Source organism: Neomonachus schauinslandi, chromosome 12, assembly GCF_002201575.2.
Source record: "Neomonachus schauinslandi chromosome 12, ASM220157v2, whole genome shotgun sequence".
Taxonomy (NCBI): domain Eukaryota; kingdom Metazoa; phylum Chordata; class Mammalia; order Carnivora; family Phocidae; genus Neomonachus; species Neomonachus schauinslandi.
Window position 1 is genome coordinate 47,356,782 of NC_058414.1, and position 27,640 is coordinate 47,384,421.

The following is a 27,640-nucleotide window of genomic DNA, read 5'->3' on the forward strand; positions in this document are numbered from 1 at the left end:
CAAAATATTCCAATGACTTAACAAGTATCTACAATGGCATCAATGAATAATTTAGGTGCATTTTAGCACAGTTAAAAAATACATATGTTAAATCTTGTTTTTTTTGGAATAATTTACCAAATGTGTTTTCAATGTAAAAAAGATCTTTCCTATAATTCCTGTCCTTTTAATTACTGGCATTTTCAATCAAGTAACAGTTATGTACCCATAATACATATTTTCTAGGTGCTATTGGAATCTTGAGTCTCAATTCAACTAGAATGCTTCTCACTTTCCAAATATGAGAAAAATTTTGAGAAAAATCAATTTTAGTTAAATTCTTGTTTTAAGATATAAAAATATATACCAGTCTTTAAACATAGTTCTTACTAAACTTTACATTATGTTTACCTCTTTTAAAAACTTAAAATAAAAAAATATAAGGTAGAATTCTGCTCAGTCAAGTTTCTATAATGAGCTGGAATTGTGTTTGTGTTTATGGACTCAGTTCTTATCAGGAGGAATTTCTTCTAATAGTAGTTTTATGATATGATGAATCTGTGTGAAAATTATGGTTCATATCTTATTTTCTTTTTTGTTTTCCTTAAGTGGGAAGGGAAGAATGAATAAGTCTATGAATTAATAAAGGCAGAGTTCTTTGCACCCAAATCAATATACATATTTAGTTACTAAAGAATTTAAACAAGAAAGAGGATTAGGAATTCTATTTTCGTCCTTCTATATCTGAAATTTTCTTATGCTTCATGAAGATTCTGATGCACAATTTTGTGTTGTAGTTTAATTTTATCATTTTACATGTCTTCAAAATAAGTTATTAAATGTGCTGGAGTAATAGACTTTAGGAATTAAATCATGCTGGGAGAAAAAAAAGAAAAGCTATGTATGGAGAAGAAAAAACATTTCCATCTTTATAAACAGAAGTTTTTCTTTCTTTCTTTCTTTCTTTCTTTCTTTCTTTCTTTCTTTCTTTCTTTCTTTGTTTCCTTCTTTCCTTTTTTTTGGAACATTTTTAGAGCCTCCATCAGTTTTGGCAAACAGCACATCAGTTCCATCCAAATTCTAAAGCTGGGAGTTGATCCAAAACTCTGGTAGTCAGAGATCTGCTAAGTGTGTTGTTGCTCTATTACCTGACACTTTTGGCTCAATTTGAAACATTTTTTTATTCACTCTTTATATTTTCTTTTCTTATTGTTGAATTTTAAGTTACAAAAGAGCTGCTTCTTCCGTACAAAAATCTCAATCTTTTAATAGTGTATCTCCATATGCAAAGTAATTTACTTGAATTCATAGTTCAAATCATAAAAAAACTGCTTCTTTGTTTTGCATATCAAAAAATAAATAACAGTTTTTAAGTCAACCAGTCGCATAAAGTGGATTTTTAAAGAGTGTTAATGATATTCCTTCATATAACTAAATGATGAAATATTTGTTATCAAATTTCAGTAGCTGTCTTAATGTTTAAGATTCTGAGTTTGTTTTTTTTTTTAATAGTAGATTTAATCAGAATGATTTTAAAGAATGATACTTAATCAGATAATTTCTAGATAAAAATTCAAAATATTACTAAAAAGTATATAGTTTTACTCCAATAACTTTGGTTTAGTCATTACTTTGGTCATATATGCTTTGTGGCTCACCAATAGTACATAATCTCTGAAAAAGAAATTTACAAAGGCATTTGATACATAGATTCTATTAAATCTATAATATTTCTTCAAGAATATGTATTGTTTCATGAGTGTATCTATGGAAAATTTGTTACTAGTTTCTACTAACTTCCTTGGGAAATACAATGTTCCTAAGAAGTAATTCAAAGAAAGAAAGTTAAGTTCCGGATCCTGGTATTTATTTTATTTTATTTTTTAAAGATTTTATTTATTTATTTGACAGAGAGAGAGAGACAGTGAGAGAGGGAAAAGTAGGCTTCCCGCTGAGCAGGGAGCCCGATGCGGGGCTCGATCCCAGGACGCTGGGATCATGACCTGAGCCGAAGGCGGATGCATAATGACTGAACCACCCAGGCACCCCAAAGATCCTGGTATTTAAAACCAAATTTCTCAGAGCTTCAATATACTGATCTGTTAAAACAGAAAATGATCAGGGCACATGGGTTGAGCATGTACCTTTGGCTCAGGTCATGATCATGGTGTCTGGGGACAGAGCCCCGCGTGGGGTTCCCTGCTCAGTGGAGAGTATGCTTCTCCCTCTTCCTCTGCTCCTCCCTCTACTCATGCTCTCATCCTCGCTCTCTCACTCTCTCAAATACATAAACAATATCTTAAAAAAAAAAAAAACAGAAAATGATTTATGTTAAAATTTATTATAATAAGATGTAGAAAAGCGGGTATCACTTTGTTAAAGATATACATGACTACACTTTTGTCTGAATTTTTCACTTTTAAGTGGCTACAATGGATGGTATTACATGCAAGACTATCATTTATTCCAGCATTTTCCAAACTTTGTTTCTATATGAATGGTTGTTGAAGGTGAGGGAGCACAGAAAAAAATTCTGAAATACATTAAGTTAGGAAACTATTGGGTTAAATAAAATCCATGAAATGTTCTTTCTGTAGACCTACTTAAAGTCTAAGAGAGAATAATCAAATGAGCTCATTCTTATCTTCTGACAGGATTCAGGTCAATGGCACTTGTTTGATTTCTATTCTAAGTGATGTCTATCCCGAACCAAGGAAAAGAGACTGGGCTTGGATATGGTTATACACAGGAATGAAGCCACCAGGAAGTTGGTTCACATGATTTTGCATATAAATAGGGTGTTTTCCTACAGTTAGGGTAGGTTAGATCTACCCACATTCTATTTTACCAGATCATTGAAGGAAAAAAATATTAAATTTTCCTTATGTCAATAATTTCCAGATTTCTGTGATTATTAAAAAAAAATCATTTGAATGACTATTGAAACAGAGATTTTGAGGCCCCACACCAGATCTTCCCCTGATTCATAATCTCTGCATAAGTCACCCGGGAACTTTTAATTTTAACTTATTTTTTTCCCCATGGCTTCTTATTAAGAAAAAAAGAGCTAGAAAATCATTTGTTAGGATAGATAATGGAGTCTGTTTAACATAGTTTGGCTCTGTTTGACAGTGAATTTCATTCATTCTCACCTACAACAAAACCCAAGCTTTAAGAATTTTCTGAATTCCGGCTATGCCTCTAGCACTTAGAATATCACAATATGTGCAAGTCAGATGATACTTACAAATTTGTTTAGGGTCCTCAGATGGTGCACACTGTATTTCTTATGGTATGTAAATTTTTAAATTACTTCTTAAAATTAAAATATTTGTGGTTAAATCTAATGTAGGTGTATACATCTACATAAATATAAGCTTGCATGGAGAAATACATAGAAAAATATAGAAAAAACAAATGTTTTTAAATAAATTTTATCTATGACATGTAACAGGAAACCTTATAATCTTATAATCACAGTTATATATTCCTACACTATGCATTTTTGTGCAATGCAGACATTTTCTTCAGATTTATTATTTGTTTCACTTTGCAAGTATAAGAATCCTCTTAAATATGATTCACTCTTTTTTTTTTTTAAAGATTTTATTTATTCATTTAAGAGAGAATGAGATAGAGAGAGCATGAGAGGGGGGAGGGTCAGAGGGAGAAGCAGACTCCCTGCCGAGCAGGGAGCCCGATGCGGGACTCGATCCTGGGACTCCAGGATCATGACCTGAGCCGAAGGCAGTCGCTTAACCAACTGAGCCACCCAGGCGCCCTGATTCACTCTTTTTAATATGAATTTTTTTAAAAATGTGGAAAATATTCTCATTGTTCATATACATATTAATGAGAAAGATGCTTTTTACAAGCCATTAAGTAATATTATAACCTTTTGAAAAAATTTACTTAAAAAAATCCATTGACTAGACGTTAAGTAGTAAGAACCATGCTGGCACTAAACAGTGAAGTAGATACAAAGAATGATACAGAGTTCCTGCCCTCAAAGGACTCATAGCCTAGCAGAAAACAGATATATAAACACACAGTACATATATCACATGACAAATGTCAAGGAAGCCAGAGGTCTATGAGCACCTTGAAAGAGATCATAAAAGAATTACCCTAAAGAGGAGCAATAAAGGAAAAGCAGGAGGAGTTCATCAGGTGGAGAAGAAGAGTAACAGTCACAGAGGCAATGGTGGAGGCATGGGAACTGTGAATAGGTATGAGCAACTTGGTATGGCTAGATGGTGGTGACAGAGCATGAGAAGCATGGACATGAGCACCTGGAAGTCAGATTCAAGTAAGGTAATGATAATGGATGAAACACATCAAACATTTTTCAGGTATATTTGGACCCACAGCCATTGAGGACTTAAAGATATTTTAAAATGGTGATAATAATGGCTGGAGGTGGGGGGTTGGGATAGGGACACTATAATATGCAGTGCACAGAGCACTGAGATCGGTGGGTCTGCATCTTGGCTGATGATCTCAATCAAGTGGGGAGCTGGAAAAACATGATGCCCAATTGCATACTTGATCAATTACAGCAGAATCTCTGTATGGGGAACTGAGGGGTGGCACCAAGACATGAGTATTGTTTAAAGCTCCCTAGGTGATTCTAATGTGCAGCCAAAATTGCGATCCAATTAGATTGTTGGTTCTACTGGGTTAAATGGTTGATCCATGTGGGTGATGAGAGGGAAGGAGACATCTAGTTTGACTCCTGCAGTTTCTTGCTAGAGGAACTGGGTCAACAGTTAAGCATTGACACTGATGGAATGAGAGGACAGCTGTAGATCGTGAACATGATTATGAGTCCAATTTTTGAAATTTTGAACCTAGGGAAATGTATTTTACAATATTGTAAAGACTCTTCCTGCACTTGCTCATGAATTTTTGTTGGTTTGGGAGAATGAGAAAAGCCTATAAGAATACAAGGAAAGGAAAGGCAGAGAAGAATTTAAATATTTGGCCTCTATTTCTCCGGCCTGTGGAAACATCCTGTTTATCCTTTATTAGCCTGACTTTTCTTCACTTTAGTCTCTATTTCAACAAATAATCACTTATGCCTTCTGTGAGCTGGGTTTTGTGTTGAGAGTTTCTGCAAAGAGGAATCAGACCTATTCTCAATTCCATTTAAGGCCCATCTTTCCAGACTCTAGCACTAGTACTCCTGGCCTTAACTTATTAAATGTCATTTAAGCTGGGCAAATTTTACCCACCACAAAGGTGGATGATTTTTAAAATGAAAAGCTAATTAAGACAAAGGAGATACCTATAATTAAACTGTGTCATTTCTTTGAGGACACAGAAAGATTTAAGAGTACACTTCATTTACCAGGACATGTTAGGTGAAGTAAAAATGTTATAGAGGGATTATAGTAAGAGAAGGAGTTACTTGTCCCAAAATGATCTCTGCATGGATAGGTAATCATCCTATTAAAGTTTGGATTATCCCAGTGCAGCATTCTATGATTTCTCCAAGCTATGTAAAATTAAGAAATAAACCAAATAGCCCTAGGGTACTAGTTACAAAGGAATAGAACATCTCAGCCTGCAGTCTAGCTTCCCAGGCCCATGGTTAAAATCCACACTCAGTTGTTCACTCAAAGACCAGGGCTGACTAGTGAATGATAATATAAGCCATGCCTGATTCTCTGCATTTTGTGTAGATATAAGCCATGCTCAGCCTTTTTCCAGTGAGTATTAAACTAATACTCTATGCATTTTCCTTATTTAAAAATGACATGTCTCCTTCATCATCTCCAGTTTCAAGTATTTCTAGATTCCTAGAACTTATATGTGTTAAACTACTGTGTAATTAATAAAGAGTTCAGAATGAACAAAGGTGCAATATCTCTTAAGAGATAGTGGTATGAACCAAAGTCATATTTAAACTTTCAGGTATTACAGAGACAAGCAGTGATTAGTAAGGAGACACCCGGCAACTACGGTATTTATTAGAAAGAAAATTTAGCAGAAAGTCTAGGTAGAGATTTTTAAGAAAGGAGAGATAGGAACTTAATAATGGCATAAAGATATTAATGAATAGTTCTCTTGGTTCAAAGCATTTAAATTTAATGATAAATAATAATTAAATAATTAAATAGTTGAAGTTTAAATTCTTGAATATATTCAAGAAAATAAAACATATTTTTCAAACTATGTAACAAGACACAAGCTTGTTAGATTTACAAGCCTAAGTAATTCTACTTAGGTTAATGGTATAACAGAGTTGGCATTTAGTCACAAAGGAATAAACATAACCTTTAAAGGATTACTTTTCTTATGCTATTAGGGCTTATAGTACAAACCCACACCAGCTTGACCATAACATGCTAGAGAGAGCCAATTAAAATTAAATGCAATATGGATATATCTGCTAGTATTTTTGGATGTCCTTAGGAGTACAATGAAACAAAAATGAAAACAGAGCGGCAGAAGACTAAACCATTAATTCATATAAGCCACAAGTAATGAACTAAAAACAATTAGAATTAGTAATAGTGACTAATAAATTACCAGGTGAAATAAAAACATGGACTTATATGCAATGTATCAATAATATAAAACTATAAAATACAACAAAATCTCACCTTTAATAACAATGAAAATATAAACTACATTGGAGTAAGCCTATTAAGAAAAATGTGTTATATATATGAAGATAATCTTAAAAAACATGAAAAAGTATTTTCTTTTTTTTTTTAAGGTAATCTCTATGCCCAATATGGGGCTTGAAATCATGACCCTGAGATTAAGAACTGCATGCCATACTGACTGAGCCAGGCAAGCACCCCTAAAAAGTATTTTCTTTAAAAATGTGAATAATTTAAGACAAATATAATTTTGGTGATGGGTACGCTGATTATTTTAAAGATGAACATTTTCATACTTATCTTAGAGGATGAAAACAATGCCCATCTAAACATCACTGGGAGTTGTTTGAGCTTTACCAAATTATTCTAAGTGTACTTAGAGTTGCATTCTCATCAATAAAACTACGTGACAAATAGAAAAGAAGGAAGCTTACATATAATTTTATGAACTATATTTCATAGCTCTCTATTAATAAATAAATGGTTAGAAATGACAATGGGACCTAAAATTTAGTCCTTATTAATAATACAATAATAATTAATAACACAATAATTTGGAGTTAATATATAGATGTTGTGAAAACACAGAAAGTTAGTGAGTATCCATCATTCATGAAAATGTATAATGTTGTAATGACTTCAGAAAGCAGAGTGATATATTTATCAGAATTCTTAACAATGTTTATAACATTTCATTCAGGAATTCCAATTCTAGAAAATTATTTGGAGGAAATAGTAAAAAAAAAAAATATAGAAACAGCTCTTAGGAACTACAATGTTCAATAGAGTTTAATTTAAAACAGTCAAAATTTCGAAGCAAATTTGGAAATCTGAATATGCATTATATAGAGAAGGTTACACAGAGCTTTATGCCATCATTATATACATATTTTGGTCATCATTAAAAATTATGCTATCAACTCCTATAAATATATGGAAACAATAAAGAATACAATGTTAATCGAATAAAAATTAGAGTATTATATTTTATGTATTTTTTCAATTGCCTTTGTCATACCCAAATACTTAGGGACAGAAAAAAGGATTTCATGAGATAAAATATGTAGAAATAAAATTATTTAAGATGATAACATGTTTATCCAGTATTTCAAAAGTTTTATAGTGATGAGACCACAGAGTTACCAAATTTAAAAATCACTCTACATTATGTCTGGACAATTTAGATAATGCCAGTGGATTGCTCCCCACAAAAATACACTTCTGTAGAGCTTTCACCCTTCTACAATGCCAAGAGCTTATCTCGCTAAATTACGAGCTCCAGGTCACACAAGGTGCTTTACATCATCTTGTCTAACAAATGATGAGTTTCCCAATTAGAAGTTTTTATGCTAACAACTCCTTCCTGGCACACCAAAGGTGAGGTCTATGTGCCTCACACTGTCCCTGCTTCACTCCCTTGCTTGCAGTGCCTATCACTACTGAGTGAAACAGTCTTCCCTTTTTCACCTCCATGTTAAAGTCTTCTTCATTTTTTAGATCATGGCTTAAGTCCTTCTTATTTACTAGTAAAATTAACGATTACTAATGATAAGAAATTAAGAAAACAATCTCATTTTTAACTGCACAAAAATAATGACATAACTATGAATAAACCTAACCAAAAAGGTTAAAGACCTATACTCTGGAAACTATAAAACTGATGAAAGAAAATGAAGACAACACAAAAAAAATGAGAAGACATTCTATACTCATGGATTGAAAGAACAAATATTATTAAAATGTCTATACTACCCACGGTAATCTACAGATTTAATGCAATCCCTATCAAAATACCAACAGCATTTTCCACAGAACAGAACAAACAATCCTAAAATGTATAGGGAACCACAGAAGACCTCGAATAGTCAAAGCAATTTTGAAAAAGAAAAGCAAAGCTAGAGGTATCACAATTCCAGACTTCAAGTTATATTACAAAGTGGTAGAGATCAAAACAGTATGGTACTGGCATAAAAACACACACATAGATCAGTAAAAAAGAATAGAAAACCCAGAAATAAACCCTCAATTATATGGTCAATTAATCACTGACAATGAAGGAAAGAATATCCAAAGGGAAAAAGATAGTCTCTTAAACAAATGGTGCTGGGAAAATTGGACAGCAACATACAAAAGGATGAAACTGGACCACTCTTTTACACCATACAGAAAAGTAAACTCAAAAGTAAAGACCCAAATGTGAGACCTGAAGCCATAAAAATCCTAGAAAAAAGCTCAAGTAGTAATGTCATTGACATCAGCCATAACATTTTTCTAGATATGTCTCCTGAGGCAAAAGAAATAAAAGCAAAGACAAACTATTGGGACTACATCAAAATAAAAAGCTTCTGCACACAAAGGAAATAATCAACAAGACTAAAAGGCAACCTATGGAATGGGAGAAGAGATTTGCAAATGACATATCCAATAAAGGGTTAGTATCCAAAATATATAAAGAAATGATGCAACTCAACACCCAAAAACCAAATAATCCGTTAATAAATGGGCAGAAGAAATGAACAGACATTTCTCTGAGTAAAACATACCAATGGCCAACAGACACATGAAAAGATGCTGAACATCACTCATCATCAGGGAAATGCAAATCAAAACTACAATGAAATATCACTCCGCACCTGTCAGAATGGCTAAAATCAAAAACACAAGAAACAACAAGAGTTGGTGAGGATATGCAGAAAAAGGAACCCCTGTGCACTTTTGGTGGGAATACAAACTGGTGCAATCACTGTGGAAAATAGTATTGAGGTTCCTCAAAAAGTTAAAAATAGAACTATCCTATGGTCCAGTAAACACACTACTGGGTATTTACCCAAAAAATACAAAAACACTACTTCAAAGGGATACATGCACCTCTACATTTATTGCAGCATTATTTACAATAGCCAAATTATGGAAGCAGCCCAAGTGTCCATCAATAGATAAAGAAGAAGAAAATATATATATTTCAGTCATCAAAAAGAATGAAATCTTGTTTTCAATGACACGGATGGAGCTAGAGAATATGATGCTAAGTGAAATAAAGTCAGTCAGAGAAAGACAAATACTATATGATTTCACTCATACGTGGAATTTAAGAAACAAATCAAACGAGCAAAGGGGAAAAAATGAGAGTTGAGAGAGACAAACCAAGAAAGCGATTTTTTTTTAAGATTTTTTTTTTTATTTGTCAGAGAGAGAGAGAGAGAGAGAACACAAGCAGAGGGAGCAGCAGGCAGAGGGAGAAGCAGGCTCCCTGCTGAGCAAGGAGCCCAATGTGGGACTCGATCGTAGGATGCTGGGATCATGACCTGAGCTGAAGGCAGACGCTTAACCGACCGAGCCACCCAGGCGTCCCAAGAAAGAGATTCTTAACTACAGAGAACAAACTGGTGGTTACCAGGAGGGGTTGTAGGTGCCAGGATGGGTTAAATAGGTGATGGGGATTAAGGAGTACACTTTTCATGATGGGCATTTCCTGTTGTATGGAAGCGTTGAATCACTATACTGTACACTAGAAACTAATATAAGACTGTATGTTAATTATACTGAAATTGAAATAAAATAAAACAATTAGTAATAATAAGTATAGTAATAAGAGCAATAAAACATATCATAAAAGAAACATAATTGAGAGATTACTAGTGAAGATATTTTATAAATATTAATTCCCTAGAGGGGCATGTGGGTGACTCAGTGGGTTAAGTGTCTGCCTTTGGCTCAGGTCATAATCTCAGGGTCCTGGGATCGAGCCCCATGTTGGGCTCCCTGCTCAGTGGGGTGCCTTCTTCTCCCTCTCCCTCTGCCCCCTGCTCATGCTCTCTCTCACTCCTTCTATCTCAAATAAATAAATAAATAAAATCTTTAAAAAAATTCTCTAGTAGTCATCTACACCCCAAAACACAAAGTGGGCATTTTTATTTCTCTTTTCCAAACTAGGAAACTGGAGTTCAGAAAGACCAAACAGCTTGCCACAGAAACAAAACTACAGTTAGCTGAGCTGGGGTTTGTCCTTGGGCTTGAAAAAAGACGATAGTGTTTTGTGGTTTTCTCTCCCATTTTCCACATTAACATAGTCTTTCAAAGATTCCTCAGACAGAATAAAACTCTTGCTTTCCTGTATCTCAACTGTATTTTGAATTTGAGTAGAACACTGAGTTTACAGACTACCTTAAACCATAGGTATCTATGTCTTTTGTTTTTATACCACCCAGCCACGTCAAATGTGCGCACGTGCACGCATACACACACACGCGAGCGCGCACAAACACACATACACACAGTATCAGTCCACAGAGGAAAGTACTTGCCCAATAAATACTCAGAGAACTGATATAAGGAGAATGCATGTTTAACCTATCACCAATGAGCCTTTATTAACATTTCTAATTCCAGTGTTAAAGATAAAATAGTCATGAAATCCATGGAATATACCATCAAAGACCAAGCACACTGACGCAGGACTGTAAAGAATGTAGAACAGTGAAAATGGAAAATACTTTTAATACCTGCAAAAGATGAGAGTATATAAATCCCAGGTGGTACTATATTTACTACTGTAGTTATTGGCGTTATAGCATAGTTTTAAATGGACTTTTTTCAAGTCAAATATCTTAATAGAAATGGAGTTATAATCATACAATGTGGCAAATTTTCAGTATCTAATGGCTCCTGAAAACTTGCCAAAACACGCAGATTTTGAAAGAAAAGGTTCACCTCTTTCTTGATTTACTACAGAGTAAATTACAGACATGTTAGTGTTGCATTTGGCTAAGGAATTGAGAACAAGACATACAAATGAGCAAAAGAAAAATACCTATCTAGTACATTCTCCTCCCTAGGCAACATTGATCATTATCGTGTGAGGATATAAAAAATTATCAAACAATTATGGAAGTATTTAGTCCAAGAATATCTCCCTGAAATCATCATCAAGAATGAAGAGAGAATTATATACATTTAACAAGCTGACAAGAAAGTAGGCAAACCTGAGTGAATGAGCTTTGTATAAAGAATAAATGATAAATAGTAAATTAACATGATATCCAAATAGCCAGGATGGCTCTTATAATTGGAGAAATATTTGTTCTTAGGAGGGATGCTGAACTCAATGTTGAAAGGAAATATGTCTGTTCATTTTTTCACATGACTCATTTCTAAAGGCAATACTTTAACTCAAGATAAGTCAATAAAATATCCAAGTACATTTGGTATGAATTATTTGAGAAAATCCCTAAAGGGAGCCATAAAGATTCATACCCTCTGGGCTTTTGAAGAGTATACGTTTAAAGCTAAGAAACACATAGACTAGGTATGTATTCTATGCATTATGCTGACAGACAATAATGTAATCAATTTTCCTTATAATTTTATTAATGTGATATAAAATGCATTAAGAATATTTGGTTACTCAACACATACTTTTTAAATTTTACCCTCTAGACCACTAACTATAATTCTTCTTCCTTTAATGATTTCTCTTCACATTAATCATATAATGTGTCTGAGCAATTCTATCTTCTAATAATTTCGTATTTCCTTTATGTTTTTCTGTCATCATTGCCACTCACTCATTTTAAGCAATAGTCTCTATTTTTTTTCTTTTTTTAATTATTATTGTTATGTTAATCACCATACATTACATCATTAGTTTTTGATGTAGTGTTCCATGATTCATTGTTTGCGTATAACACCCAGTGCTCCATTCACTACATGCCCTCTTTAATACCCATCACCAGGCTAACCCACCCCCCACCCCCCTCCCCTCTAGAACCCTCAGTTTGTTTCTCAGAGTCCATAGTCTCTCATGGTTCTTCTCCCCCTCCGATTTCCCTGCCTTCATTTTTCCCTTCCTGCTATCTTCTTCTTTTTTTTTTTTTTTACTTTTTTTTATTATTATTATGTTATGTTAGTCACCATACAGTACATCATTAGTTTTTGATGTAGTGTTCCATGATTCACTGTTTGCGTATAACACCCAATTAAGCAATAGCCTCTTAATTGTTATACTTGCCTGCGAGCTACTAGAGCAACACTCACCATTTTATTCTTCTGCTTAAAACTTCATCATTACTGGGTTGAAATACAAATGTCTTAGTACTAAAGGTCCTCTGATTTTATTCTTCTCTACTTCTTACTTCATCACTCTTTGTTTCACTCACACTAGACTGTTTTCATTTCCGCAAACTCCCCATGATATTTCACACCTCACGTCTGCTCTTGTCATTGTCCCCCAGGCCACCTTACTTCACTATTTCTACTCACTTTTCAAGGCTCAGTTCAAGTGTTACCTCTTCTTGGAATTTATTCTACCACTTTGTCACCATCAACCCAAATTGTTAGGTTCTTTTTGTTTGTTTGTTTAAAATTTAAAATTCAAAGACTGTCCTTACCACCTATGAGTTGTTTGCAATTGAGCAAGTTAACCTTACTGATCTTCAATTAGTTATCATATATAATATGATCTGATATATAATATGATAAAAACAGTATTGTTTTGGGGCGCCTGGGTGGCTCAGTTGGTTAAGCGACTGCCTTCGGCTCAGGTCATGATCCTGGAGTCCCGGGATCGAGTCCCGCATCGGGCTCCCTGCTCAGCGGGGAGTCTGCTTCTCCCTCTGACCCTCCCCCCTCTCATGCTCTCTCTCATTCTCTCTCTCAAATAAATAAATAAAATCTTAAAAAAAAAAAACAGTATTGTTTTGAAAAAAGTAAAGTGTATTGCCCAAAGTATATCATTTCCTTTTCTCTCTGTTCTGTGCTCCCTGTTCATACCTCTGAGAACACTGGTAAGAGTGCTTTGCCAGAATTTATCTTTTCCTGGTGTACTCAAGTAGACTGTGACCTTCTTGAGAGAAGAAACATAGTATATTATCCAACTCTGTATCTCAAGACCTAGTCAAGGACTAGTAAGGGCTGATATCTATTTATAATTTAGGCATTTGCTAAGGGCTAATGCTATGCTCAGAGCTTTGGATTAGAAAAATGTATTCAACATATACTTGCCCTTCCTTAGCAGATAAGAACATGTAAAAGAGATATGGGCAAAGCATAACATGATGAAGAATGCTGTGAATACCATTAAGAAAACACTGGCAACAGCATGAGATTTCAGAAGACAGCACATACTTCCATCTTGATAGAAAAGGGCGTTAATACAGGTGGAGGTAAGAGAGCTGGAAATGAGGAAGATTTTAAGGAATTTGTAGCATTTAAGTCAACACTTAGATCCAAGAGGTAAAGGTAGAAATAGTAGAGGGGAAAGAAGAAAATCAAAGTGAGGGAATGTTAGACATGTTTAGTTCCTAGCAAATAGGTCCACTAGATTAGAGTTCAAGATAGCAAAAGTGGTGAGTGTCTTTTACCAGGCAACATGGACCCTAGAAGGATGTTTCAATAGCTTAACCAGATTTGAACATGTTGAACATTGTAACATATTCTCAGGCATGGCTGCTACATGAAACAGGGATACTGGCATCTTGAGTGACTTAAAACAGTGTTTTTATTTTTTTTAAGTATAGCCATTTTTCATTCATTCATTCATTCATTCATTCAGCTGAAGAAAATTTAAAAATCTTCCAGAAAATAGTTTAGTATAATTATCCTAAAATTCTTAATGAGTGAAAGCACAGGAATAATCTTCAAAAGAAAGAAGCTATTTTTTTCACTGATATCATTTAAATATAATACCATTAGTACATTCAAATGTGAACAGTAAGAGAGCATTACCTCATCTGATGAATAGAAGAGGCTATTTTTCTACCACCAACTGGCATGAGAAAGAGCAAAACTCCTGGAGGAAATTAGCAAATCTTGAAGGTGTGGATGACATTCTGTAGTATTGCTTGTCCAAAAAAAATGACACAAATTATGGCACTAACCTCTAAAGCCAAACAGCAGCAGACACTCTCTCCACGGCAAAATGTACATTTTTCCAGGGATTAATCTCTAAACATGCTAATATTTAAGTGTAAGTTTGTTCTATATTACAAAGTACACTAAGGAGTCAATTGAATCTCTTCTCTATGTCTCCTTCCCCTCTGTTTTAAACACACACACACAAGAAGTTTCAACTGAAAAACAAAGGAAAACAACTTCTCATATTCTAAGAAGCAACTGTAAATTTAATAAGAAATCTTTCTCATACTTATATTGTCTTGTGATTGTATGTGCTTGTGGGTGGAATTAAAAGTGTCATTGATAGTAATCTGAACGCAGATATGGAATGTATCCACAAAATAAAGGCAGAAAGAGTTTTATTAAATGCCAGAGCATGACAACCAAGGTATGAAGTAGTTCTCATAACCTGATCTAAAAACAATACAAGTGGCAATTTAAGAATTAATCTTTAATAGATGAATATATAAGCAAAAACAGAGAATAATAAATGTTGAAATCAGGGCTGATTTGTCCATCAGGTTTAACAGCCAGAGTGCCAAGTGCCCACAATAATATTAGGGGCCCACAGAAATGTTTTAATTTTAATTTCCTTTAAAAGCAGAAAAAAATGAATATAATAACATTTAATGGATAGCAACGAATCCTCCCTGGGTTACAGTTGTCTTTCTACTAATACAGTTGTAAAGTATAAGTTTTTAAGATTTTTATTATGGAGAAAGGGGATCAAGAAGGCAAGTGCCTATGGCCCAAGAAAGTCAGATATAATCCTTCCTGAATTAATAGTAGAAGTTACTTAAGATGCTTAAGAAAGGAAAATGCTAAAAAAAAAAAAAAAAAAAAAAAAAGACTGAGCCACCCAGGTGCCCGGAACCCGGGCGCCTGGGTGGCTCAGTTGGTTAAGCGACTGCCTTCGGCTTAGGTTATGATCACGGAGTCCTGGGATCGAGTCCCACATCGGGCTCCCGGCTCAGCAGCCTGCTTCTCCCTCTGACCCTATCCCCTCTCATGCTGTTTCTCTCTCTCTCTCAAATAAATAAAAAAAAAAAAAAAAAAAAAAAGAAAGGAAAATGCTATTAGAGAAGAGTATAAAGAGAGAGTACTTCAACTATTTTGGTAATATTTTATTTATTTAAAATATTAAGGAGATGTCTCATAATGAGATTTGATAAAGTTCTTTTGGGTACATGTTTGCTTTATTTTTCTATCATTTAAATTTTAAAAAATAATTCATAATTATAGTGTTAATCATTGATCCTTTTGACTGAAGTGTTATTTATCATTAATTTTTTTAAGAGTAAAAAAATTTGGAATTTTTCCTTAAGATAAGCTGTTAGTTTGGTCTTCATAAATATTTTTCACCTCTGAAATGAACAAACTTCCCTTGGAAAGAAAGGTTTCATCTCAAGAAAATGTGATTTTAATTTATAGAATTTCTCCTGTAGCCAAAAAACTAGACAGTGGACTTTTTTTTGAAAATCATATTGGTTATGGATTTTTTATAGGGTATTAATGTTCCCTAGTAAAATTGGTGTGGCGACAAAGGTGTGGGGTATTTTTGCCAGATTTCCTTATTTTAAAATGTATTATTTTGTTCCAACTCCACAACTTAATAAAAACATACTTAGGAATGTAAAAGAGATGGAAAATGTAAAAGTTATTTAAAAACTAAAATAACTAGAAATGAGGGTAAAGAATATATAACTCAGGCTGACTGGTTGAGGGCTTTCAGTTCAGTAGTGGTTTCAGAGCACGTGTTTATTTTCCAATATATTGGCTGTTTTCGGAGGTCTATTTTCACTAGACTGTAAGCCCCATGAAGAGAGTCTTTTTTGTTTGTTTTGCCTCACTGCCGTACCTCTAGCATCTGGAGCAGTGCCTGGCATGCAGTAGATTTTCAATTATGTGCCAAATGAATCAACCCATAAGGATTGAGCTTTATAGAGAAGGCAGGGTTCAAGCCATAAAATTATTATTGGTAGTAATAATTATTTCTGTAGATATCACTTCTTGACTTTTATGAAAGATAAAAAGAGGGGAATTATCTATATATTTTTAATCAGTTCAAACCCTCTACAAACTTGGTTTTATTAGGTGAGAAAATCTGAAGGACCTCAAAAGATAGAAGTTATAAGGGATAGTCAATGAAGAAACAGGAAAAACCATCCACACAAGAAGAATAAAAGTAAATACTTTCTTAGAGCTACTCTTCAAAAGACAGCTCAAAATGCAGATGGTCACAAGAAAAATGCAGTCCACAGATGATATTAAGATGGTAGCCCAGATGCAAAGACAATGAATCTTAATAATGACTTTATAATATACTGAAAATACCAAGGAATTTTCAGAATTATACATTCAAGTTAAGAAATGGAGTACCTGTGGCCTACAGTTGTTTCTAAATATCAGTTGGAATTTTTTCTCTGTTTGCTTTTTATTTAAAATACACCAGACTGAAATAAAGATCAATCTTTTGCCAACATAGTGGAAGATAACCAGCAAGATGACTGATGTCTAAGTATGTGTATTTGGCAATGAATGAAGAAGAGAATGGAAAAAAAAAAAAAAAAAGGAGAAGGGGTGGTGAACATCTGGGGTGGTTTCTTTCCTAGGAAAAGAAAAAAGGTCATATCCCACCCAGAGAGAAGAAGTGACCCCCTAAAAAATGTAAGTGATCTTGCTTGACCTGTGACGCAAGCATGGAGATGACCTCGGCTGTTTAACTGCAATATGTGTTTCTTGTTAGAAAAAGTGAGAGAGTTGTGCTCTGCCATAAAAGAATGTGAGGGATATGAAGGTGCTGAAAGGCAGAGGAGAGCAGTAGAGCATGAGGAACTTGATGCAGGCTATGGAAAAATGGAATAGTAAGTTGGCCCTGCCTTTTAAGAATGTTAGGTAGAAAAGAAAGATAAAAATCTATGTTGTATAAATACTGCTGTATACACAAAGAGATGCACACGTACACACACGCACACAGAGCTTTTTGTTGTTGTTTCATTGTGGGGATCAAATACGTTTCTGATCATCTCTTCTACTTATCATTAAAATGACGCTATTCACCTGCAGGAGAGCAGGCCTGTACGCATGTCTCTAATAACACAAAATATCTAACACCATTTTCCATGAACTCCTAGAGTCCCAAGTCCAAAACATAAATTTATGTCAGTTCAACCTTCAGTCTTTTTACAAATAATCAGACCAAGTCAACACCCTCATCCAACGCTTGGCAGTATCCTCAGAATTTTTTTTATTCTATAAAATAAGTGGTCTCTCTGCTCAAAGCAGCTGAAAATCCCCACATTACAATATAAATAAAAGGAAATTTAAATGTCTTGACATACATAAACCCCTAACATTTGTTTCATCTTTTAAAGTCTCTTTCATCCCTTTCTCTTCTCCAGCAACCCATTCCCTCAGTCCCCTTGGGATCTTCTCCATGGAGCCCCATTACCTAACTAGGAATGCACTCAGCAAACAGCTGTGGAGGAAAAAGTGGAACTGAGGCACAAGGCCAAACCAGGACAGAAATATTGGGATATGATTTCAAATCTATTGGTATGAGGAAAACTGAACAATTTTGAGTTCTCAAGTATGTTATTGTTAAATGGTGGTGACTTATGGTTTGTCTCTTTGGTTTTATTATGGAAGTAGAGGGGAGATTTTACAATGGGAGGATTGGGGTTTTTCCCAGTGATTTTATAATAAAAATCTTATTCAGTTATTAGTTATGAGTCAAGGGTTCTGTTTATCTATTTCAAAAGTCCCTGACTGAACCTTTACTAGGCTGTGATTTTTTTAATAGTCTAATAAACCCAAAGAAACAGAAACTTCTATTTTTTAGGATGCCTGCATGCACTGAGATGCAACTATTAATCAAGTTCTTTAAACAGACCTGGGAAATGATATATCTTCTCCAGTTCCCCTGTCTCACCACCACCCACCCCCCCGCAAATATTATGATGAAAACATGAGGTATTGTTACTCTTTCACTTACACAAAGCACCAGCATTTAATAAGAAAATCAACTCTGGCCAGTGATTTAGTTAAACCCTGGAAAGCACATTGGATAACAATTTCCTCTTGCTTTTCCTTTCCTCTGGGATTCCCTCCTGCAATCTTAAAGCAGAGTGAGCCAGCTGAGATTCAGTAGTTAAAAATAAATGTAATATTAAAAATAGGGCATTATTTTGAATATGCAAAATCTCACTAGGCATTATCATCTAGTGACATGTGGTTACACCTTATCGTAAGTACTTATCATCTCACCGTGAATATTCTGCCACGTGTCTTTTTTCCCTTACTTTCTTTGTATCCTCCTGCTGTTCTCCACGAGGGGGCAGACAGGGGCAAGGAGAAGACAATTCTGTTAAGAAGCCTGGTTAAAAAAATAGTTTGATAGCATAGGAAGTAAAAATAATATTGTCTAAAATAAGATTTAAATATTATCTGCAGGTTTTTTTTTTAAATTTTCTTCCATATCCTCATCTTTCCATATCAGGCATTTATTTTTTTTTATTTTTTTTTAAAGATTTTATTTATTTATTTGAGAGAGAGAGAATGAGAGACAGAGAGGATGAGAGGGAGGAGGGTCAGAGGGAGAAGCAGACTCCCTGCCGAGCAGGGAGCCTGATGCGGGACTCGATCCTGGGACTCCAGGATCATGACCTGAGCCGAAGGCAGTCGCTTAACCAACTGAGCCACCCAGGTGCCCTCAAGGCATTTATTGTAAGCAATTTGGGTAAAGTATTTTCTGTGTGTTTAGGTTCACTAGTGAAACATGAACTATCAAAGTTCAACATGTTGCATCAATTTCTTTTCACCTGGTAAGATGGGTGATTGTGTCACTTCTTAAACCTTGTGATTTTGTAGTTATTTCCTTTGACTTTGATGGTTCCAGTAAATAATTCTTAAGAACAATTCCCCATTTTATTCTGAGGAAAACTGCTTCAAAATTACATTCCTATATATATGATTGGGTGTATATGTGATTTAGAATTGAAATGATGATCTGGATTTTATTTCAGATATACTAGTAATTTACTAGGGTACCACATTTATATACAACAACTCAGTTTTTTCACTGTGCTACTATAAAATGGAGACTAGTTCTAGGTAAGTCATATAGAAGATTCTATGAATTATGCTTGGTTTCCCCTAAAAAAGTTACTACAAACGTACAAATTATCATGGGTAAATGGCATTATAGGTTCATGGATGGGCTGTAAGAACCACTTTGTAAAGATTTTTTTCATCTTAAACTTCTGGGTAACAAATTTAAAGTAATAAAACCCCAAATATCTTTTTTTTTTCTGGAAATTCATAAATTCTAAACATTGAAATATGAATAAAATAATTTTGTGGTAAGTAAAAGGAAAAAGTATAAATTTGATTTAAAAAAAAATACTGTTAAGGGGCGCCTGGGTGGCTCAGTCAGCTATTTCTGACTCTTGGTTTCAGCTCCGGTCATGATCTTGGGGTCCTGGGATAGAGCCCCCACTTGGGCTCTCTGCCCAGCAGGGAGTCTGCTTGTCTCCCTCTCCCCCTCCCCCAACTTGTGCTCTCTCTCTAAAATAAATAAACAAATCTTTTTTAAAAATTAAAAAAATACTGTGAAAAGTAATTTGAAGGCTACCTGAATTCATCATCTAATATTCTGCTTTCATTAACCTACTTCCATTACTCATTTTACATTTCCTTTCACATCATATTGTACTCACCTTAAATGGAATAAAAACTTTTGATATGCACTGACATTGACTTCATTAAAATACTAAGTTTTGACATTTTGGAAGACTTTTCTTATTCCATTCTAATAAATGGAAGGGTTTTCGATTTCAATGGCTGAAGGGAAGACAGATTTTAGTTATATGAATCCAGGGTAACTTCATTCATGGATCAAAAAAGACCTCTCGGGGCTTACAAAATCTTTATTATTTTCAAGCTACAAGAAATAGTTTGGTAGAGAGCTTGATAATGGAAAACATATTCTTTTGCGATCAATCCACTTTGGGGAGCTTTCCAGCTGTGAGACAGTCTCTCAAACTTAAAAGTTCTCCAAAGTTCTCCTTGGCTTGGAGCCCGAATTTACTTATAACAGAATATGACTGTGTAAAAAAAGCTTTACAAAATATAGCAATTTTTGTCACCTTGCTAAAAAGTTAAAATGATTTATGACATTGTTAAGGATTGCTAATGCTTCAAATGGTTAGATTTGAATGTTTAGAATTAGCACAATTTAAATTTTCACCTAATATTTTAGATTGTATTAATTCTTGTAGGCTGAACAATATGCCCCCAAAACTAAAATTTCGCTTTTATCATGCTAAGTATGTCACATTGGAAAGGGCTAGTGGAGAAACTTACCTATCTGGTGTATACACAGTATTAAAATACAATCATCATAACAAAAAGAACGAAATCTTTCTTTACATAAAATAGTTATAATCTTAAGAAATAAGTCACTAAAGCAACCCAATTTGGGAGAGTTTTGATATTGAAAAGCCATAGACATGTCTACATTTAAAGTCATTCAAACATGAAGCAATGACAAAGTGATTCCAAAAGGAAAAAAATAATAATTTTGATGTGTAATTGCACAATCCTTCCATCACTAGTAAGACAAATCTAGCAGGGATGATGAGATTCATATATTACACTATCTTAATGTCTAGTCTAGTCACCTAGCTCCAATAATCTTATTAAAGATAAAGACATAATTTATATTTTGCCATGACGGATTGCTTTGGGACCTTAAAATGTGTGAGTTTTTGTTTGATGTGACTTGTCTTCAAGCCAATCCCATTTATTTGAAAACACTTTGAATCATCCATTTTATCACATTGGGAAGAGTTAAGACAGGCGTATACCTTTGCTTGTAAGTATAACTCAAAATACTTCATTGAAAAGTGACAGTGACATGGGTGTCTGGTGGCTCAGTCGCTTGAGCGTCTGACTCTCGGTTTCAACACAGGTCCTGGTCTCATGGGTCCTGGGATCTAGCCCTGCATGGGGCTCTGTGCTTAGCAGGGAGTCTGCTTGAGGATTCTCTCCCTCTGCCCCTCTCCCACTTGCCCGTGTACCTTTTCTCTCCCCCTCAAATAAATAAATCTTAAATAGCGGCAGCGGCTGATGCAGGACTTTATTTCTTAGACAATCAATGTGAAATCTAACATAATATGACTCTTTAATTTCTTCTTTTAAAACTAATGTGGATGTTTTGAGATCTATCACTGATGTTTACTATACTCTTTATTTCTTATGGAGCCTACAGGAAGGAGACATTATAATTATCTGATCATGTAATTGCATCAAAGTGAGGAACAATAAAGCATTTTACAAGGCGACTGCTTCTACGCAGATGGTTGCAATCACCACCTTCAAACTGACACCCAAATCTACACCTCCAGGCCTGACCAATTTTCCTGAATTTCAGACTTGCAACTGAGATTGAGGTATCTCACAGGTACCTTAGCATAAACATGCTATCAAATAAACTCAGTATCTCTCCCTTCAAACCTTCGCTTTTTCCCAGGTCTCTTGCTCAATGAGTAGGAGCTTACTAACCCAGAAGTTTAGGAGATGGTGCACAATTCTTCCCTCCTTAGCCTCCACCTCTGAGCAGTCAGTAAACAAACTGATAATTATCTCTTAAATCTTTCTTTAGTAGATCCCAGTCATGCCCAGTGCCTAATGCTTCAGTCTAAATCCCTACGTTCTAAATACCTAGGATTTCACCACTATGTCCCTTGCCTCCAGTTTTTCTTGCCCTTTTTCTCAGTGCTTCCCTCCAGCTCTCCATCCATCACCCACAAGCTGTGAGAAAAATCTTCTGAAAGAACAAATCCTATTCATGTCACTCCTCTATTTAAAGATTTTCAGTTTTTCTCCTTTACTTAAGAATGGAGCGAATTCTGCTTCTCCTGCATGTATGTCCCTTACTTATCATATCCCTTCCACTCTCCATGCATGCACCTGCCACTCCAAACCACTGGTTACTCCGAGTACAGAAAACTAGCCGTAACTTTGCACATGTTCTCCCTCGTAAAAATGTGTCCTTCCCCCTCTTCTGCTTATTTTTTAAGATTTATTTATTTATTTATTTATTTATCATTTGAGAGCGAGCGAGCAGCGGGGTGGGGGAGCAGAGGGAGAGAGAGAGAGAATCTCAAGCAGACTCCCTGCTGAGTGTGGAACCCCACACAGGGCTCAATCTCAGCACCCTGAGATCACGACCTGAGCCGCAAATCAAGAGTTGGTTGCTTAACCAACTCAGGCACGCAGGTGCCCCCTCTTCTGTTTAATTTATTCTTATTTTTCTTCTCTTCACCTCTGATCAAGTTTACCTCATTTGAGAAGCCCTTTCTGAATTACAAGTGAGGGCTGGATATTCCTTCTACTATATTCCTGCAGCATCCACTTAATATCTACCTATATCATATAGTCGTTCACTGTGCTCAGTAACTGTTGCTCCCTGGCATGTATCAATTTACTGTAAGCTCTTTAGGGACAAAGTTTATGCCTTTAATTTTGATCGGAGCTTTCTGAAGATGCTCAATAAATAAAATCGTACAAATACTTCTCTGCTAAGCATTTGACATTCCTGTGTTGACTGATAATCATACTATTATATCACATATAATGAGATTACAATAACTAATATGATATGCTTTATAAAAAGAAACAACTTTCACAATATTTAAGTAATTTATCCAATGTTCTTCAGTCAGTGTATGGTAAAATTGATACCCAATTCAGTTTAAGTTTGATTTCAAAATCACTTTTTTGCAGTTGGTCAGAGTGATCTGGCTTAAGCTCACTACTTCTTAATGTTAAGCAGCTTTAGTATGCATTCCATTAGCTCAGAGATTGGGCTAAAGTCACTAGCTGCAACAGCCACATCAAGCAAGAATAGTCCATTGGTAATAGCCCCTTCAAGGAATTATTTGTCAAATGCTCAGCATGAAAGAGACATGGTATATTATGGAAAGACAAGCCCTGCTCAAAATCCTTTGGGGGAACACATTAATTGCAACTACAGGCACACATTGTGAAGAATCATCATTATCCTTGCTGAGCTATTTTACAGACAGGGAAGATGAATAGGGCCAACATTTTTTCCATAGGAGGACATCTCCAAATTTTTGAGTAGGTACCAGTAAAAGATGATCAGCAGAGGGGAAATACTTTATACTTTGTTAACATCTCTCTCTAATAGTGATGGTCTTCAACTCTATCAAAAGAGTTATAAAACAAATTTTATGGGCCAGAGGGAACTAGGGCAACTTTGAAGTTCACTGCCCTAGCCACAGTGAGATAGACCTTTTTCTATCTCCTTCCAACATAAGATCTAATCTAGCCAATGTAACTTAGGTGTTTTTTTAATTGAGTTTTACCTTAAAAGACATATTAGAATGTTAGAGGGGGGGTCCTTTTTTCCTAGTATATTATATAAAGTATAATAATAATAATACGTGTACATACATATGTTTGTATAGGTGTGTGTGTGTACATCCTCTGTAAAATAGTTAAAATGTTAGAGAGAGACAAACCTTTGTTATTATTATATTTATTTCTTATTATTTTAGAGATAATATGAATAAAGCCAAGAAGGACTTCTTGACTTGTCTAAGGTCCCTCAATCAATGATCATCATTCTATTTAATAAACATTGCTCCCTATATTTAATAGACATTGTTACCCATTGGAAAGTATATTACCTCCAGGATCAGGACAAATTCTTCCAATCTCATGTTTTTAGGGTTATGAATTAACACTATATATATCTGTATTCCTTCATATACATTTTATGATGGAAAATATATATTATACGCTGTCTGGAAGGAAATCTTTGCTCATCGTGGTTTGTCACAGGATCTTATCCCCAAGCTCCTCACATGGTCTGTGCCAGTCCTTTTAGGATTAGCAGCTGCTATGAGCAAACACATAGCAGCAAGGCTGAGTAACTTGGCACACTTTAAATAGATCAAGTGTGGTTTTAATTTAAAGAATAATTTGACTCAGTAATTTATTTAAGCAAATGTAAAACCTCTCACAAAAACTCACGTGTAATAAATGATCAAAGCTGTGGTTATTTAGGTTTTTGTCTGTTAAAAATGTTGAGATAATATTTTTAGCAAAAATTTCCATTTAATTCTTAACTATAACTTTGGAGGAAGAGACCTAGTTAAATTTCAGTTTCTATCACTTTGGCCAGAAATAAGCATATTTGGTAACCATTTGGAGTATTTTGTCTATTAGTTTCAAATCAATCCAGATTTAAAGTAGGGAACATCAATCACTAACGTTAAAACAAATTGGATCAGACAAAAATATTCTTACTTTCCTTAGTATCATGTTATTTCACTATTATGTTTTAAGTGATATTAAGTGTAAAGTAGCCAGAAATACAGGGACAGCACAATTGTCATTTTTAGATCTTTAATATTTAACTACACTCTTTATAAAGCAATGGGGAGCTTCTATTTCTAATAAGACAGAGTATGTTATTATCCTATTGCTATTGTTATAAATTACTATAAATCTAGTGGCTTAAAATAACACAAATTAATTATTTTACAATTCTGGAGGTCAGAGGTCTAAAATGAGTCTTACTGTTCCAAAATCAAATATGTTGGCAGGGCTTCCTTCCTTTCTGGAGGCTCTAAGGGAGAATCCGTTTCCTTGCTTTTTCCAGGTTCTAGAAGCTGCCCACATTCTTTGGCTCAAGGCCCTCTTCCATCTTCAAAGCCAGTAATAACTAGTTGCATGCTTCTCACATCACCTCACTCTGGCTCTCCTGCCTCCCTCTTTTACTTCTAATAACACTGTGATTACACTGGGCCAAACCAGACAATTCAGGGTAATCTCTCCATCGCAAGGCAGATGAATTAGCAACCTTAATTCCATCTGCAACCTTAATTTCTCCTTGCCATGTAACATAACACATTCATAGTTCTGGGAATTAAAACATGAACATATTTAGTGCCATTATTCTGCCTACCACAAAGAGTTAAAAGACCCAGCTACTAAAAACAGAAACAACAATATTTATATATATATTTATAATATATATATTCTTATATATTATATATGTTTATAAATATATAAATGTATTTTATTTTAGATATAAATACATATATTAATATGCAAAATATAGAAATATATATTAAAAACATAAGTATATAAATAGTATATATTTTAAAGAATTTAAGAGCTAACAAGAGGACCACAGAGACAAAAATTGAAGTAAAAATGGGAGTTCATAGAGTGTGAGAAGTAGATTCGGGTTGAGGACAACTGTGCTGTATCAAACATAATTTAGGTTTTGGCATCATCACCTGGGTGAAGGGGAAAATAAATAAAAACTCAGGAACCATGCAAAGTGGGCATCTAACAGAAAACCCTCCCCACATGAATCTGGAATCCTTAATGATCCTACTTACCTTTCTAACATCAGGCTACTAGAGAAAAAGTTACATAGGCCCTGAGCAGAGATGGGAGAAAAATGTCTCCAAGAAGTTGTAATCACAAGCCAACACTTACTCAGATGTACAGCCACGTTTACATACCTTAGGTGAACCAAATAGGTTATCTGGTAGAACCTCCAGCTGTCTGGCTAAAGCAAACACAAATTCTCTCCGGAGAAAATCACCCTCATCTTAGGTCTTAATGAATCATACATATAATTGTTTATAAAGGCAGTGACCAACATATAACGAAAAGTAATCAACTTCACAAGAAAACAAAGTATCCTGAGTAACAACAAACACAAAGAGTAGAAAGTTGAAAGATATCTGTTGATATTATCAGATATATATTCTAAAATAACCCCTTTCACCATGTTTAAAGAAATAAAAGAAATTTGAAAGTATTTGCAGGGAATAAGAAATTAAAAAGTAATATATTTTTAAAAAGAGCCTATGGTAAATAAAAAATATAATATTCAAAAAATTTTAACTAGATGGATGGCTTTAATATCAGATTATAATATCCGATTAGATACATGTAAAGAAAAAAATCTGTCAAGGGTTAAGGAGGGTGCCTGGGTGGCTCAGTTGGTTAAGCAACTGCCTTCGGCTCGGGTCATGATCCTGGAGTCCTAGGATCGAGTCCCGCATCGGGCTCCCTGCTCAGCGAGGAGCCTGCTTCTCCCTCTGACCCTCCCCCCCTCATGTACTCTCTCTCATTCTCGCTCTCTCAAATAAATAAATAAATCTTTAAAAAAAAAAGGGTTAAGGAAATGTTATCCAAATGTAGCACTAGGAATATAAAATAGATGAAAAGTTTAAAAAAGAGAGAGAAAGAACTTAATAGACATGGAAGAGAGAGTTGCAAAAATAAAGGAAGAGAGTGTTGGGTTGAGGTCAGATTTGATAGGTGAAAGGTTGGGGATTTTCCAGGACTCATATAAAACACTGTTTCATAGCATCAAGAAGCCACATGAATTCCAAACATGATAAATAAAAGGAAAGCCAAGCCTACATACATCATATTTAACTATAAAACACTAGATACAAAAAGAAAATGTTTAAAGTTGCTAGAGCAGGGAAAGAATAAAAGGCAGATTTCCTTCAAATAATTGACAGTTGGGATGACAGCTGACCTCCCAAGAATAGTTACAGAAGTCATGGTGCAATCAAATATCTTTAATGTGCTCAAAGAAAATAGTTGCCAACCTAGAATTTTATACCAGAGTTGGGCTGCAATCTTTCAAGGATGGAGCTGTGAAATAAATATATTTTCAAATAAACAGAAAGTTTGAGAATCCACTGCCAGCCAACATTCAATGAAGGGAATTCTAAAGAATTAATTCACCTGAAGAAATGTGATCTGAGAAAGAAATTCAGAGATGCAGAAAGAATACAGAGGAGATTGTAAATATGTGGAAATGGCTAAATGAACATTAACTATGTAATGTAACTAGATCAATATTTAATATGGCTAAAGGAAAAACAAGTCTTTGGTGGACAGAGAAAACCCTTCTATGATTCCCTTCTTTCATGGCAATAAAGGCAAATTTCTCACTGATCCCCTGTAATGATAGCCTTAAAAACAAACAAACAAACAAACAAACAAAACCTCTCTCATTGATTTTCTATTAACTATATTCCAGACATAGTGCTAAACAATTTACAGTTACTACTCAGTCCTGTGAGGTAACA

The 27,640-nt window shown here is 34.7% G+C and overlaps 1 protein-coding gene across 1 annotated transcript in view; it reads right to left on the reverse strand.

Annotated features, from left to right (window-relative positions):
- Positions 1-27,640, reverse strand: part of AGMO (alkylglycerol monooxygenase) — a 333,164-nt gene that overhangs the window by 63,875 nt on the left and 241,649 nt on the right. The gene's annotated exons all lie outside the window — the stretch shown is intronic.